At 50.2% G+C, this 18,439-nt stretch overlaps 1 pseudogene across 1 annotated transcript in view; it reads right to left on the reverse strand.

Moving 5' to 3' along the window:
* LOC146808984 (sialic acid-binding Ig-like lectin 13) overlaps positions 1-18,439 on the reverse strand; it is a 464,421-nt pseudogene that overhangs the window by 228,743 nt on the left and 217,239 nt on the right. The window lies entirely within an intron of this gene.

An 18,439-nucleotide genomic window follows, 5' to 3' on the forward strand; every position in this document is an offset into this window, starting at 1 on the left:
CCTAGAACTACAACTGACACTTGGCAAGTATGTTGCACTTTGCGAACAGTGGCTTCTGATCTCTTGAAAGTGACCAACTCAAGGTAGTAAAGCAACCACTCTGAGGGTGGCAACTGCAGTGTACACACAGGAGGACCAGTGTGCTGAGAGTGCATCACGGCAGCATGTACTCCGAGTTCACAAGCAAACCAGTGGCGCGCGCTCCAGGCTCCACTCACCAGTGATGGTCAACGGCACTAGTGACAGGTACCCTTTACAGATGTGGAGGCTGATCAATGTGGTGCCACCACAGAGCAAGAACCACTTCTTAGAGCAGGGACTCTGCTCTGTATGTTCATGGCAAGACATTGAGCCTTAGCAGAAAGGAAGCCCTTGTATGTTTCTCACCAGGGGTGCACCATGGACTGTGTGCGGGGGAGGCGCCCAAGGCAGCCATGGATAGGTAGATGCTGCTCGGTGAGGAAAGACTGGGCAGTGCCGGGAGAGACGCCTTCTTGTGAATGGGAGGGTGTGAGTGTGCATGTGTTTGCTTTAAGTGGATGGGTGGAAGCAGTGCTTAATTTGTGACATAAAAATATAGAAGCTGAGATTAATTGTATTTGTTCCTGAGAGAGGAAAAGTCAGAAACATTTAATATGGAGGGGAAATAATGTTACCTATTATTATATGTGGGGCGGGTGTGCTTGTATGAATATATGTCTAATTGTGCATGTGTACTGCAAAAGGGTGAATGCATGTATGTGCTTGTGAATGGATAGGTGTGTGTGCTCGTGGATGGGTGGACGTGAGCAGGACGGGTGTGTGTGTGCCCTACTCACTACTCGTGCATGTTACCAGCCGCCACTGCTACTGTAGTGTGGAGTGACGATTACATAAATAAACTAACTTACATCACTAAGGAATGCATATATTTTCACACAGATAAGAAATAACACCCCAGCTCAATTATTATGTTTCTTAAACCACAATTTAGTTTCGCCTAATGTTGAGAGAAAAGGTTAACTATGATCGCCCGTGTTGTGTCACAAACACATAACAGCATAGATCAGTGTCAGTTATTCTGGCAAGAGGAAAGGTAAAAAAAAAAATGAACATAGAGGAAAAATTACGTCACCTACTACTATGTACGTTGCTCTCAATGGAAAAGGCTTTGGAAACTGAAATTCATACCAACGAGCTAAATAAGGGCAATTACCACCAATTATGAATGTGTGAAAATACCGGCAGTGCATACTCCTGCATATATTAGGGTGGAGGTAAACTGTTGTTCATTAATGACCCCTCCAGCCTACGGTTTACAACTTGTGCTTCAGTGGCCAGTCGAAGCATCGTCAAGTCGGAGACCTGCAGCGGGATCAGGCGACAGCGGGCGTTTTGTAATTAAACAAGTTTGTGACAAACAATGGCGCCTTTGTTTCGGGCATGCATGGGGTGGCTCATTGTTTGTAAATACCAGTCGTAGGGGTGTTCCTACGGGGATCATGTTCAGCAATGCACGTGAAGAAACAGCCATCTTGTTAACCAGATGGCTAGTGGGGTCAAAGCCCTCTCTGTAATTACACAATGTAGAAACCCAAAAATGACGAGCGGTCACGTAAGATGCATTGTCAGTCAGTGGCCTGGAAAACTGCAAAGGAAAACCAAAAAAGCACTGGCACTAACAGCCCTGTTCACTGGGCTCCTCCCGGAGCACTCCACTTGGCACCAACGATGCGCCCGATCGGCCCTACTCACGGGCTGTGTTGCGGAGGAAACTGTGGGCAGGCGGCGATCAGCAGCACGGAGCCCGCGAGGCTGCGGTCCTTTATAGGTCTCGCGAGCCAAAGGCTCGAAGAGACATTTTATAACTGGGCTTTTCAAAGTGCTGCCGTGGCCTAAAGCTACAGTGCACGTGAACGTGCACGCGCGCAGCCGCCAATCACTGCTGCGCGCGCACCACTCGCATGCTTGCCACACAGCGCTCCCGTCCAAGCGATCGCGATCACTTTCGCTTTGATCGCGATCGCTATTACTTTCGTTTTCGGCCGCGCGGCCGAATGCTTGTTGTTCTTCTTATATGGTCCACTTGTGGAACATGTCTCCCTCTTTTTCACCTTATTTACTCGTTCTGCCATTACTCACAGTAACTTTTCCATGTCCCTAATGACCATTTCTGTTTTGATGACACCAGACGTCGCCCACGTCAGGTAAGAGTTTATTTAACACAGCGCGGCCCTGCCCTGAACTCACTTTGTTCTTCAGACCGCAGAGACCACATCGCTGTTACTACTTATTAATGTAAGTGTATTTACTTGATATGAGCTTACGACAGAACCATATTTCATGTGTGTATTCTTCTCCTTTATTGGTTTCCCCTAGAACGTGACCCTTGCACACTTTTGTTTACCCGCGGTCATACCCACTATCACGCATAGTTGCCTTGCCTGACCGCCCGCCAGAGCCACTTAAACGCGCGCCTGCTTTCCCAAACTGCATCATTATTGGATTGTGATCTTTGCTTTCAAAGTATCATTTTAATTAGTATCATTTGTAACCCTATTCACGCACACTTTTGTCCTCAACGCTATTTAAACTCGCGCTTGCTTTTCTATTTTTCGTGAGTTATGCAATTTGTACCGTAAATCCGTTTTTATATCAGTTAGCCGCAATAATTAACGCGCTAAATTGATCTTTAGCTATTTCAGTATTTGTGATACCATTTTTTCTCCTATGCCACAGAAATACGTGCGGATATCTCTAATCCTATAGTCATTGAATGGTTTTCAGACACTTGCTTGCACATGGGGTAGCCCCCTTAACCCACATGGAATTGGTAATCCTGGGCCATCAGACTTGGCAAGGATATTTGATTTCCCCACTTGCATCTTTAGCTTACACGTACACCATTAACCCTTGGGGCACCAGCCTAGTAGGTATCCCATATAAGATATGCCCTGATGACTCTAGCAGCACACTTTTAATTCTTTCATGGGAGTTTATGGGTCTTGCTGATTGGTCTGTTCATTCTCATTACACCTTATTGTGTTCAGTATTTGGGACCGCAGCCTCTGAAAATACATTTGGTAAGGATTAATTTCATCTTCAGTCAATCTCATGCCTAAAAAGGACTCAGATGCATACACGGTTATGGGTGTTGGCATGTTCTTTATTATTCTTTTATACCTTTTTCTCTCGGAACTCTATGTTAACAGATACATATGATGAATATCAATGTAGATGCTTACTGTAAGGAAATCCTCCTGAATTACAGCATACCACTATATGACCATGTGCATGTGTGTCTCTCTCCCTCTCTCTCCCCACACTCTTTTTAATTGTGAAGTTAACAATTATTTACCAGGATTTTCCTTGATACGAAGTGGTAATCTAATGCAATACACTATGACGAATTTTGTAATTTTTATGTCACATTCTAACCTCAATTTTTCACCTTTTCCTTGTTCCATTTCTTTCCTGCTTTACTTTACCTTTGCTTTGTTCTATCTTGTCTGTCCCATTACTTCTCTTTTGTTTCTTCGCCAATTTTTTAAATCAACTTCACTTGCATTGTATTTTGGGCTTACTTGTCTTTGGGTTTTTCCATTATGTCTGTTATTTAATTATTTATTTAATTTTATATTATTTTTATACATTAGAAAAAATGAAATTATTTACAACAATATTTTTTTTCTATATTTTTGTACTTACCTTAATGTAGATAGGACTTCGATATTCTTGACGACGATTTTCCACCTCCGATATTTTTGACGTCGATATTTTCGACGTCAATATTCTGTCAGTGATTCAAATTAAATATGCCAAACAGGCGTAGACCATTCTTACCAAGTTTACCAGAGAGAGCACATGGACTTTAGCACTGATCAGCAGAGATAAAGTGCCCAGAGTCAATACCAACAACAGGTCAGAAAAATACATGAGGAAGGCAAAAAGTTCTGGGATGACCCTGCAAAAAGGTCGAAGTCCAACAGGGATCTAGGACCAGAGATCCTGGAATGTGTGGTGCACACTGCCAGAGGAAGGAGGATTACTGCCATTTAAAGGGACTGTGCACTCTTTCTGAATAGTGACTGGCCTGGGATGACTACCTGCTGCTGTGTGGCACCCTCAAATGTGCTCTTCAAGGGCTTGTTGACTTGTCCCCTTTTTTTTGGTGGAGGTCTCACAGACATCAAAGACCTTCCGCGAGGGAACCACACACCTACCTGTAACACCTGGAGAATGGTGCTCTCTAAGTGCCCGCAGCCTCTGATGCATTTCCACTGGTAACGAGGTGTGAGCGTGGAATTAAGAAGTGTGCCTGGAGACAGGACTGCCTGGTGCAGAGCCCCAAAAGCCTTTCCCACATCTAAGAAGAGTGCCCCTCCATCGTGGGGCCTGAATACGCATAAGCATCTCGTTGGTAAGCGTATTCACCTGTTGCGGGTGCCTGAGTATGTCCACTTCGTCAATCATACTGCATTCACAGGTTGTGATCCTCGGAGGATGGGGCACAGCTGTAGCAGTGCTACATTCTACCTCAGGTGGCATTCCTGAACTTGTCTGGTGCGACTTGTACCAAAGCACTCCAGATGTTGTACCTCATTTCTAGGAAGGTACAGAATTGATAACTCTTTGGTTTATGTGTTATGGGAATAGTCTGGAGTTTCTCAACTCAACACGCACCAAACATTGGGCCTCATTTCCAGCGAGGTATGTAATTGTTAATTTAATTTTGTGTGTAACTGGAATTGTCTGGTGCAACTCAACTCAATGCACACCAGACATTATGCCTCACTTCCAGGGAGGTACTGAAATTACGACTCTGAATTGTGTGCGATCAGAACTGTCTGGTGCGACTCGTCCCATCACGCACCAGACCTTGTGCTTTATTTCCAGGGAGCAGCGAATTCATGTTCTGGAGTGCCCGGATGCCTGGACGCTACTCTGATGGAGGAGTGTCCTACAGGGTGCTTCCGTCTTCTTCATCCCTCATTCATCGATTGCTCCTTTCGGTGCCCTCAGTGCGGCGGACCAACTGCCCTCTCCTCACTCAGACCTCTAGACTCCGTATTGCCAGGTAGTATTGCCGAGATTAGGCATGGGTGGTTAGAGCAAGTGCATGGGCTAAAATAACGCTTCTGAGAGTGATTGGAAACAGGTCAAAAGGCAAAGTGACACCCCTCCCTGTTCTTGGCAGAACTGTGCTAGTGCATGAAGGCACAGTGTTAAGTTCTTTAACTGAACTTCCAGAGAAATGCCATACCTGCATTTGCCAACTGCCACCTGATCTGCCTGTTACCTACACCCAACCATTCTCCCTGATGCCCTGACTAAGTGTGACTCCAGCCGCAAATGGCCTAGAATACTGGGGAAGCTTTCCTTTATCTCCAGCCCATGGGGGTGGGGTAGTTGGGGTGGCTGAAGGGTGGAGGAGGGTTTGGGCCATGGGGTCTGCAAGTGTAGTATCCATTGACCTGCTGTATATCAGTGCAGCACATTAGGGTGCTGTGTGCATGTGTGAGAAAGTGCATGCCATACGAACCGGTCTGAGATCTATAGCATGGCATAGGGTTCTGAGGGAAAAAGTAGGATTTCTTATGAGTGTACATATTGCTGATGTGATTGTTAACACGGTGGCACCTAGTACTGCTAGATACATTTCTCAGTGTGATTTATGCACAGAAATGCATGATGTTCATGTTGTGTTAGTTAATGTGTGTGTTGAATACAAACATTATTTACATACACCCCATGTGAAGTCTCTTCTGTGACGCTCAGTGTATTTCTCGTGTGAAGGTGCTGTGCCAATGCTTTGCACATTGCCTCTGTGTTAAGCTTGACTCAGTGCCAAGCTACTCAAGGGTGAGCATAGGTTATACGGTGAATGTTATCACCCACATCTGACAGGAGTGGTAGGTCTGCCTGCCTAGGGCCTCCTCTCAGTCAACCAGAACGTGTCAGTTTCAACGCTCGATGGGATCTGAGATGCTTCGCCAGATACATTTTGACTGTTAAATGGGAGGTGAGGTTGCATCAGACATTAGTGCAATGGGTTAAGTGAGTAAAGACCCAAGTATCATTTCTAGGTGTGCAGATGCTGAGATGGAGGGGGATCAGTTGGGTGGCAAGGAAGGGAGGAGGGAGTGTACCTCACTCACTTTAGCCTTTCATTCAGGAGTGCCTTACAGGTAAATTCCCTGGTCCTTTGGGAGCAGTGTGCATTATATGAAGAAATGTGGTTTATTTAGTGGAGGGTTCAGGTCTTTGTGTAGAAAGCATTATTATTCAAGGGTCATTCATTGTGGAAATGTAGGAGTGGATCACAAATGGCAGCTATGAACAGGAGCAGCTGGTGGTGTAACAGCGGTGGGGCCTGGGACCCGATTTAAATTCAGATCGCGAACAAGTGAGCTTTAAGTGCGCTATGGAGTTTGAGGGTCCTCCCACAAGAACATTTTGTAAAGGTCAGCCACATTATTTTTACCTAATGGAGAAATGTTCCTTTAGAGGCACTATGGTCTTTCAAAATAGGTGGGGAGCATATTCCCATGCACAGATGTATCAAGAAGTAATGTCACGCAGCGCAGAAAGTTAAGTTACTTCACTTCATTACGGGCCTCAGCTTTGTTGTGAACTCAGGGTGGCCTTGGGGAAGTCAGGAAATCCACCTCTGGTGATGCAGAGACTTCGGCGTCCAACGGGAGCTTCGGAATTGCAGACCGGACAGTTGCTTCTGCCAAGCAGGGGAGTCACTCCTTGACCCCAAGGGAGATTTCTTCAGTCTTCTAGTCAGAATAGAACGTCAAAGGTCCAGGATATATGTTGAAGAGTTTCGTCCAGGGTAATCTAAAGTCGCAAGGACTGGGTTCCCATACTTATACTAAGTTTGGGGGTTGGACATACTCTAGGGATCCACCTATGGAAGGGTTTGGAAAGAGGGGTGGTTACACCCATTTCCTTTGTCCAGTTTCACGCCAGAGCAGGGGCAGGTAGCCCCTGCAACCGGTTTGAACTGGACTATGCACAGGGACACCAAGCGTGCCCCCAGTGCAGGACTTCAAAGCACCAGAGAGTGCTTCCACGCAGCCCCAATACACATCTGCCTGTCTGGGAAACGTATTGTCCATGCCTCCCCTACTGGAGTTTCGGTCAGCAGAAGGAGGCCAGACCCGTGTCTGTGGCAGAGGCATCCATTTTGTGATGCCCGGGCTGTAGAAAGTCCTACGGGGTTTGACCAATGTGAACATGTCTATTCCTATAGAAGGATTGAATGCTACCCCCGCCGCCAGAACTGGCGGGGGTAGTATTCCAAAGTGTTTGACACCAAATACGACATGTTTCTGTGCAGCCATCCCAAAGTTAGCATGTACCGCAAGGTTATAATGCACTTAAGAGTATATGGTCAGGCTGCACTGTAGGAGAGTAGGATCTGCTTCACATGGGTACCCCCACTTTTTGCTGGTGTTTCACTGTTTTTTTACTTTAATCTGGCTGTGGCCCTGCTAATCAGGACCACAGCCTAGCTGCTTCCTCTCTAAAATGGTTTCCATGTACATTAGGTACATATCTAATTGGATTCTGGAGTGCCTTATAAGCCCCTAGTATATGGTATACTATGTACCTAGGGTATAGGTACCTCAGAGGCCTACCAGGGGCTGCAGCATGTATTATGCCACATCTGGGAAGCACTCCAAAATGGCACCACAGGTCTGTTACTGCAGCCTGGTTAAGGGTGTGCTTGCACCCCTTACTGTGGTATAGGCCACCTATATCACTGCCATTATACAGACACATATAAACCTATAAGCCACTACTGTGGCAGGCCTTGACAATCCTGAAGGCAGAGTGCTTGGTTCTGTGTGAGAGGGTGCCCAAGCATGATCTGAGCCCCTCTGCAGCATTCGGAAATCCTTCCTTATGGCTGTTCTGTGATACAAGAGAAGAAACAGGTGGACTACCACCCGTATACTGGCTGCACAGCAATCAACAATTTGTTGTTTGTGTACACACTTATTGGTAAGGAGGACAACAAACGCATCTACAGAAATGCCAAAAAAAACAATGTTTATATTCCATTGATTATGAAGTATTCAAAGAATGGTGAATTATCTAGAAAAATACTAACACATGCTAATTGTACATGTATACATCAGAACAAAGACATGACATCAGCAATTTGATAAATTGCTAAGAAACTTTCAGTAATAAATGTGGCTGGAAACAATTGTTATCACTGTTACAATTCATGCCCAATGCATTTTGGGATTGACAAAAATCCCTTCTTCAGGGGGCACTGCAGAGAAAATAGAAAAAACACAATTTATATTGTAAAATTCGTGTCAAATAAGCTCTGTGATACAGCCATACCATATACTCTTAAGTGCATTATAACCTCGCGGTAAATGCTAACTTTGGAATGGCTGCATCAAAGCATGTCGTGTTTGGTGTCAAACGCTTTGGAATACTACCCCCCGCCAATTCTGGCAGCGGGGGTAGCATTCCACCCTTCTAGAGGGGGAGACATGTTCACACTGGCTAATCCCGGTAGGACTTTCCTGAGCCTGGCATCACAAAATGGATGCCTCTGCAACAGACACGGGTCTGGACTCCTGCTGCTGACCGAAACTCCAGCAGGGGAGGCCTGGACAATAGGTTTCCTGTCGAGGGGAGGTGTAACCACCTCCCCAGACAGCAGATGTGTATTGGGGCTGGGTGGGAGCACTCTCTGGTGCTTTGAAGTCCTGCACTGGGGGCACACTTGGGTGCAGATTCCGATCCGTTAAAAATATTCCCCGTACGAATCGTATCCGGATTTTTTTACGTACGAATGGTACAAGTCCCGTACAAACTGGCAAGTACAATTCGTATGTTATAAAATCCATACGAATCGCATTGGGAAAATTCCCCGACATGTCCTTGGGTCGGAAACAGTGTCCGACACGTCCCCGGACAGTTTTACGTCCGAATCGGTAAACTGAAGTTCGAGCGCACAAGTACGATCCGTCCCGTCCGTCCGAATGCACAACCGTATGGAAAAAACACCGTCCGGAGCAAACTCCCATGGCAACCATGGAGACATCCAAACATGTGCCCGCATACGCGCCGAACACCCCCCAGCCCACCCCCTCACGTATGCGCCGTACTCCAGCACCCCCCCATGTCCGTGCCGTACCCCCACCCCACCCCCGTAGGTATGGAGCGTACCCCCACCCCCGTAGGTATGGAGCGTACCACCACCCCCGTAGGTACGGAGCGTACCCCCACCCCCGTAGGTACAGAGCGTACCCCCACCCCGTAGGTACGGAGCATGCCCCCACCCCACCCCCGTAGGTACGGTGCATACCACCACCCCCGTAGGTACGGAGCATGCCCCCACCCCGTAGGTACAGAGCGTACCCTCACCCCGTGTAGGTACGGAGAGTACCCCCACCCAACCCCCGTAGGTACGGAGCGTACCCCCACCCCACACCCGTAGGTACGGAGCATACCCCCACCCCGTAGGTACGGAGCGTACCCCCACCCCGTGTAGGTACGGAGTGTACCCCCACCCCGTGTACATACGGAGCGTACCCCCACCCCACCCCGTAGGTACGGAGCGTACCACCACCCCATAGGTACAGAGCGTACCCCCACCCCGTAGGTACGGAGCGTACCCCCACCCCACCCCCATAGGTACGGTGCGTACCACCACCCCGTAGGTACGGAGCGTGCCCCCACCCCGTATGTACGGAGCGTACCCCCACCCCGTGTAGGTACGGAGCATACCCCCACCCCACCCCCGTAGGTACGGAGCGTACCCCCACCCCACCCCCGTAGGTACGGAGCATACCCCCACCCTGTAGGTACGGAGCGTACCCCCACCCTGTGTAGGTACGGAGCGTACCCCACCCCGTGTAGGTACGGAGCATACCCCCACCCCACCCCGTAGGTACGGAGCCTACCCCCACCCCTATATGTACGTGCGGACCCCCAGCGCGTAGCGCTGGGGGTCCGCAGCGTACCTACAGGGGCGGGGGTACGCTCCATACCTACGGGGTGGGGGTACGCACAGTCCATGGGGGGGTGGGGGTATGCACCGTCCATCCGGGGGGGCTGGGGGTACAGCGCGTACATACGGGGGGCTGGGTGTACAGCTCATACATACGGGGGCTGGGGGTACTGCGCATACATACGGGGTGCTGGGGGTATATTCTGGAGGACGGTGCTTACATACGGGGGCTGGGGTTACGCACCGTCCATATGGAGGTGGGGGTATGCACCGTCCATACGGGGGTGGGGGTACACACCGTACCCCCAGCCCCCCGTATGTATGCGCCGTACCCTCGGTTCATGTATGTACGGCATGTACCCCCAGGCCCCTACACCCTGCCCGTGCCTGTACGCACCCTACCCCAGGCCCCTACACCAGCACCCTCACCCAGCCTTGCGCATGTACGAGTCGTACCAAGCCATAGCAAAAATGAGCACTGTACAACAACATGGCCGATGTACGCACATCACAGACGCGAAAAACACACGTACTGAACCAGGACATTGCAAAACACCACAAGGAGAGTCAATTCGAATCGCACAAAACCACAAAACACGTCCAACAAGCCCAAATACATCCAATACACTTACCTGCAACAGCCAAACAGGTAAACAGAGGCCCAAAACACAACCACTCCTTATAACACACCCACCCAAAGTTCAAACACAGCCACACCCACAAATGGACCAATAAAAAGGGCCCACACACACAAACCATGAGCCTTTGCAACAGACCCACTGCTGCCAGACCCCACAGACAGCCCACAGCACCATACTTGAACCTTGACTACACCTTACACTTGCACACCTTCACACAACCACCTTCACAAACACCCCCTCATCACATTCACACACACACCTTCACAACCAAACCCACACACCCACAACCATCCACACCCACACCCCACACCATGCCCACAGACAGGAATCCAAAGTTCACAACAGTGGAGCTGGAGATCCTTGTCAACAAAATCATCAGAGTCGAGCCACAGCTCTTTGGAACATTGGTCAGACAGACCAGCATAGCAGCAAAATCAGCCATGTGGCAGAGGATCGTCGAGAGGGTGAATGGTGTTGCGCCCATCAGAAGGACCAGGCATGAATGCCAAGCCAGGTGGTACGATCTGCGGAGGACGGTCCGCTGCAAAATGACTGATGAATAAAACCAGGGGAACATCACTGGAGTTGGCCCGCCCCGCAGACCGGTACACTACCATCCCTGGGAGGAGAAGGTGATGCGCACGCTGCCGCCGGTGGGAGTACACGGAGTAGAAGGAGTCGCCGAGCCTGGTGAGTACACAAACAACTCACCCCACATGGGGGAACCGCATCAACAACCCAACTCACAATAATGCACGCAACTACCCCAAAGCCATCACCGGACACAACCACACTCCAAAAACACGCACATGCCACTAGCGGCTCCATGCACCAAGCAAGGCCATGCCAAGTCACAGGCCACACAAAACACCAATACAAGACAGGATGTCCGTGATGCTGGGAGGGTGGGCCTCCAAAAAAACATTGTGCAACTCAGTAGCAGACACCAATGCCCTCAGCCCATATGGCCTAGGGCAGAGCTATACAAACAGTCTGTCCCGACACTGTACTGTGTCGCCTGAAAATGGTGGCCGCGTCGCAGGATGACATGGGTATGAAGGCCCAATTTGCACATAACAGCAGCTAATGAAGAGGCATCACTGTGAAAGAGTGTCAGCACACACTGCCGCAGCAGTGCAGACTCAGAGACACTCTGCCCAATGGGGGCCGGGAGATTCTAAACAAAGCCACCTGAACAAGCCAATGGCCTTTGAAAGACCTGCAAAGTGTGTGTGCCCAGGAAGCTGGGCTGAGGTGACAGAGGGTGACAGACAGACGGAGGGAGAGGGAGAGAGAGGGAGGGAAACAGAGGGCGACAGAGGGCGACAGACAGAGGGAGGGAGAGGGAGAGAGAGGGAGGGAGACAGAGGGCAACAGAGGGAGACAGACTGAGGGAGGGAGAGGGAGAGAGAGGGAGGGAGACAGAGGGAGACAGAGGGAGACAGACAGAGGGAGAAGGGTGACCGAGGGAGGGAGAGAGGGAGACAGAGGGAGACAAAATCACCCTTGGGTGGTGTGGGCATGTCCGCTTGTCAGCAGGTGGACTGTGTGCATGTTGACAAGGTCTGGCAGTGCGTGAAACACCCCTTTTTCGTTTGGAAATCACTGGGCCATGTGTCAAACTGTGCACGAGTAGATCCTTGCTGCAGGCACAAACCTAACCTTACACCCAGTATACCCACTCATTGTATTTGTTAGAACCCAGTCACAAATGCATAAGTTACCTACCTGCATTCTCCAATAGATATAAAAAAGCACCATTTGCCCACGTACAGTGCAACACGTAAGCCGGTTCTGCATCGCTTGCTACGCACGCTCGCTACACTGCTCACTGCATTCAAAAATGATGCAACAACAAAGAGTGTGTCACACATAGGAAAAGTGTTGAAAGCTGTGGCCAAGTGACATACCCATGCACCATGCACAATGCACAGGGACTTGCCAAGTACAGACAAGGTAGATGACACTTGGCCCTGCTGTAGACAGCACAAGACAATCCTGTGACCACTGTACACTCAAACACCAACTCCACATGCCACCTACCTACCACAGGAACTCACATTCACTGTCATGCCAGCATGCACCATGAGGGGATAGACACATCACCTGGTAGACCCAATGACAAATCACACCACACCCAACAGCATGCCCGGTCACACACCCCCCCCTTACACAAGCACACACCCCCGGGGCAGCCAACGCAAATTGGCACTCCCACAATGGATATGTGACACAACAAGACTGTGCCAACTTGAATATGTATGAAACATGGATGACGCATGAAACACCATTAACATTGTCTCTCTCTCACACACAGGGCAACGTCGTCGATCTCCCCCCAACACTGGGGGGGAAGAATCACAGGACCAGGCTCGGCGTGACGATGATCCCACCGGCAGCGACGACTCTCACCACACCGTGGATGACCCCGACCAACCTGGCCCCTCTGGTGCCCAAGCACCTGCAGCACCTGCATCAGGTACAACTGTGCCAACCACCACCCCCATTCCTGCCACATCCCAGGATACACACAGGAGCCGTGCTCGCACACAACAACGCAGCCAGTCTGACCAGGAGGGACAAGGTACTCCGGGCACCCAGGAGGAGGCAGGCGACCCCGCAAATGCCATCCCTCAGGGGTCCCACAGACTCGATGTGCCCACAACGGCAGACCAGGCTCAAGTGGGCAGGGGTGATGGGAGTGGAGGACGGCAGAGGCGCGAACCTGACCAGACAGCTGAGGAACTCGTTATGTCACACGTCCGCAACATCCTGGACACATACCGGCGTGACACCAGGGGCATCAGCCAGGTAGTGGAGACCCTCAATGAGATTAAGAACCTGCAGGCCGAGCAATATGCCAGTCAACAGCAACACTAAGGACGGATAGGGGCAAGACAGGCTGAACTCGTGGCGGTGCTAACGGACATGAGCCGTTCACTCCGTCGGATTGCCGAAAACATGGGCATCCCTCCCTGTGCCACCAGGTGAAGATCAACACCAGCCACAGGGAGGGATCAGGAGGAGGAGGAGGATTCGTCCGACGGAGCATCATAGACATCGTCACGGCCTGCTTCTGAGGGTCCCCGAGGAAGGTGAGTCGTCCACGCAAAAGACCGTGAGAGTCAGCGGACCATCACCATCTCCCAGGTCACCTGGCCTGGCACCTGACCCTCTGGCGCAACAGCAGCACCTCATCCAATGACATTCTCTGCCACATGGACTTGCTGGTCACTGTCTGACCAATGTTGACAAAGACTGTGGCATGGACTCCGATGACTTCCAATGGCAAGGATCCCAACTCCCCCTGTGAACTTTGGATTACAGACACCCGGCGAGCACCACTTTGCATCCCCCAAACACCTACCCCACCACTAATAAAAATCATAAAAATCACAAGATGATGCCGTCATTTTGCATTATTCTATAACATGTGTGTGTTGGAAAGTCAAACCATGCCTGAGTTTTGAAGTAACTCCAACCATGCATACCCTGGGGTCTGAGTCTGGCACAGGACACACATGGGTCACAATGTATCATCCAATACAGACATGGAGCACCATACTCACCCGTGATGGGCCCAACCAGCTGAGGGGGTGCCTGCACAACTGTGCGGACAGACCTATTTCGAAGAGCAACAGTCATGCGCAGAGGTCAGGGATCATGTGGAGTGTCCTGGGGTGGGAGTCCCAGGTATGTGTAGCCAGGTGGGAGAACTATGTCCTGCATGCTGGAGTCAGGTGGATGTGGAGAATGGTGGCCAGGCCAAGGTTGGATGCATGGAGATTGCACAATGGGTCTTGGCTGACAGTGCCACAATGTTGTGTTGGGGTCGTGGCCGTGGGCTGCATCCTGAGTGTGGGCGTGGATTGTGAAGGTCATCCTGCAGCTGACAGTGATCCATTGCAGCTATCTCTGTTGGACGGTGATGTGGCTGGGTTGCCGGATGTTGACGCAGAGCTGTGCAGATGCACCCTGGATGTGGACAAGTATCATGGGAGTTGTAACGTACTTCTCCGTAGAGTGCAGGGTAGGATTAGACACAGATGTTGTAGTTGACCTGGGGGATGGTCTGTCTTGCCTTGAGGTGGATCGAACTGTGGATCTTGTGCATAATGCAGAGTGTGCTGAAGCCTGAGGTACAGATGCTGGTGATCAGCATAGCACATGTGAGCAAGCAATCCATGAGCACACCAGCTCATGTGCGTGGACACTGTGTGCCTGTGCAGGGCCCTTGCGGGTGGGACACAAGCAGTTGACCCAGCTGTGAGGGGACAATCCACAGATGAACACCTCAGTCGTGTACAAGTCCAGCATCAGGTGGCCGATGTTCAGCCATCTGCCAATGGATAACATGCATTATTCAATATGAGAACTGGCAAGGACTGCGTCTTTGGGGAGGGTGAGGAGCACCTGGCTGGCAATGGGACACCAGATGATGATGAGATGCAGTGCGCATGTCATAGTGTAGAGGGGGATCCTGGACACATTGTAGACTGACACGCTGAGACATGATACCTGTGCCATGTGTCCCACAACGACACCATACTACATGCAGAGGCCTGGAGTACCACTCCCATGGCCTTGTTGGGGTACAGAGCTGGTGGGGAGTAGGAGGGACATGACCTGGTTGGTGTGACAGGGCCTGGAAGGCGTGCCAGCGCTGTGTAGGCAGTTGGAGTTGCACACTCATTATGCAAAGGTGTTGTGTGGGCGATGAGTGCATGCCTGAGTGCATGCAACAGATGTATTGGATGGACATTGCTTGGTGGGTGGCCTCAACATCATGGTGTAGCGTGATGTGGCACATGCAAGGACATGAGGCATGTGCAATGTGCACGTAGCATGTGCAGACGGTCCAGCCTTTGCCACCGCAACTGTGTCACACACAAGCAGATTACACCAAAATGAATGGGTGGAGGGAGGAAGAGGGGTGTGTCTTAGAGGCGTGTGTGTGAGGGGAAATATAGAAACTCTGTGTGCCCTTGCTGCAGGGCCTGCAGCAGCAGGCGCCATGTCCTGAAAACCATGCCACAAGTTGCACACAAACACAAGCATGTCAGAAAGGACTACTGCAAAAGGTGTATGAGAAGGAAGGAGTGTCTGGTTCAACATGGCACACACACAGACAATGGATGCACATGCAGCAAAGTGGCCGTTGTGGGGACTGAGATGCCAAAATACCTATACAGCCATGTACATCATGCACAATACATATCTTAATCCCTGACAAACAGTTCGCATCTTGCTACTCTACACATAGACTCATATGCCCAATCTGTGATAACTATGCCAGACATGCCGCATGCACAGTGGCAAGAGACCTGCATTGACAGAGATGAGGCACCTTGGAGGCTGAGGGACACCTTTATTAGTCATGTTTGCCGGAAGGCAAATGCATCTATATTAACAGATGCACAGTTCATGTGGATGAACATGTGGGACCTACACTGGCACCCCCCTTTGCACCACAGATGCAGGAAATCCATAGAACTGGCACACAAGTGACAGGTTTGAGGCAAACACCCCGTGCTGCTCACGGAGAGGCTGCTATTCACCATTGAGCCTCTAATGGGGATGTCCCACACTATGTCAACCCGGTGCATCCTGTATGTTTCCGAGGGCAGTGTTACACACATTGATGCCTTCATCCCAATCCACAATCACATAACAGATGACTGTCACCAAGTGTGACTATCAATTCAGGTGAATCCAGCTCCATGTCATGTGCCCCATGGTGATTCTACATGTATGCAAAGTAACCAAACATGAACAGGAGCAGTGCACACACATTCCAAACAAATAGCACACCCAAAAAGCCATGCTGCATCCCTTACCCTAAGGAGAATTTTCGACATGTCCGTGCATGTTACGCTGATTCAGCACACGTTGCTGTATTCATGAGGAATAGCAGGAGCACAACAATGCCACCAGCAGACAGCATGTGCAAATACCTAGGGATGAGAGACACACAAGAAGTGAGCCAAAAGAAGCACATCCGCATGCATGGGCATGTACTCGACAAGTAGAAGGTTGTCAACATGCTAGGTGAAAATAGTGTCTCAGGAAAGACATTCTTTTATTACACCATCACTCGAGTGACACATCCAAACACACCTCTGACTCACTTGCCATACATGCAGATGGACCCACACAATGCAACACATGCCACACAAGGCTCAATGCGTGCACACTCAGACACTGCAACTCACCACTAAACAAAGAAGTTGCGTATGAGCCCACTCCGGATGTCCTCTTCCTCCTCCTCCTCAACATCACTTGCCTCGTCACCAAGCCCCTCGTCCTCCACGGGTGGATGTTCCTGCTCATCCGGATCCAGGATGAGTGGCACAGTTTTCTCCACTGCCAAGTTGTGCAGCATGCAGCACACGAGGAAGATTTTGCAGACCTTCACCGGTGCATATGGGAGTGCGCCGCCAGTCTTGAGGAGGCACCGGAATCGGCTCTTCAGGAGGCCAAAGGTCCTCTCTATCACTCGCCTGGTCTGCCCATGGGCGTTGTTGTACCGGTGATCGCCAGCCGTTCTTGGGTTGCGGAGAGGCGTGATCAGCCATGGCATGTTGGGATAGCCAGAGTCCCCTACATGGAAACATCATAGACAGAAGTGGGTCAGGAGAAGCAGTAAGACAGAAAGATGACGCTAAATACAGGAGTAACAGAGTATACCCACCAACAAAACATGCTCGTTTGTTGCGCAGCTGCAGCATCATTTCAGGCACCCTGCTACGCCTCATGACGTAGGCATCGTGTGCTGATCCTGGAAAACGAGCACAGACATGGGAAATCACCATGTTAGCAAGACACACCACAAGGGCATTAATGGAGTGGTAGTGTTTACGGTTGCGAAAGGCTACCTCCTGTGCCTGTGGTGGTACCAAAGCCACATGTGTCCCATCAATAGACCCAATGACATGGGGCATCCCTCCCAGGGCATAGAAGTCACCCTTGACACCTGTCAACTGCTCAGGAGTTGGGAAATGAATAAACTCATCCAGGTGAACCAACATGGCCTCTAAAAAATCATGCAGGACACGGCTGAACATGGTCTGGGACATGCCACCAACATGAGCTATGGTATCTTGAAACGTACCCTTGGCAAAGAAATGTAGGGCTGCCATCACTTTCATCATGGGTGTCAGTGCAGTAGGATACCTGTGTAGCGGTTGGAGGTGTGGTGCCAGCCTTGCTGTCAAGTTCACAATCAACCGTTGGGTGAAGCGGTAGCGGTGTATACAGTCACGTTCCCTCAGGGCAGCCAAGTCTGGCATTGGTCGGGGGAGAGGCGGAGCCCTGCAGTAATTTGGAAGGGACAACGAAGAGTGAGTACAGTACAACAACAATGTCAATGTACTGAGCACATGTTAAACAGCCAATACACATATGCTACATACAGAGTCAGGTCTGTGCAATATATCCTGGACACGTATGCCAGGCAGGTGACCACCAAGAGCCAGCTACAAACGTGGATTCTCAAGCTCAACATGACATGGCATGAAACTAGCTGTGGGCCAGTGTAAGTGAACAGGCAGACGCATTACAGGAGTGACAGACATCCACATATGTGCAGAAGAAGGATGTTTATCATACAGACAGGTTGCGGAACACTAGAGGCACAGGTCACATGTCCCTGAAAAAAGGACAGACCACACACCTTGCCATGAAGGGGTACATGTCAAGACTGATCACACATACATTGATACTACGCAGATATGTCCTTGTCTCGCAAGTCCATGTTTGATGCATACATACACACGTTACATCTGATTCCACATGTGTCCTGGTGTGCATAATAGGGGTGGGCGGAATTTGC

Source organism: Triturus cristatus, chromosome 7 (genome assembly GCF_964204655.1).
Source record: "Triturus cristatus chromosome 7, aTriCri1.1, whole genome shotgun sequence".
NCBI lineage: Eukaryota > Metazoa > Chordata > Amphibia > Caudata > Salamandridae > Triturus > Triturus cristatus.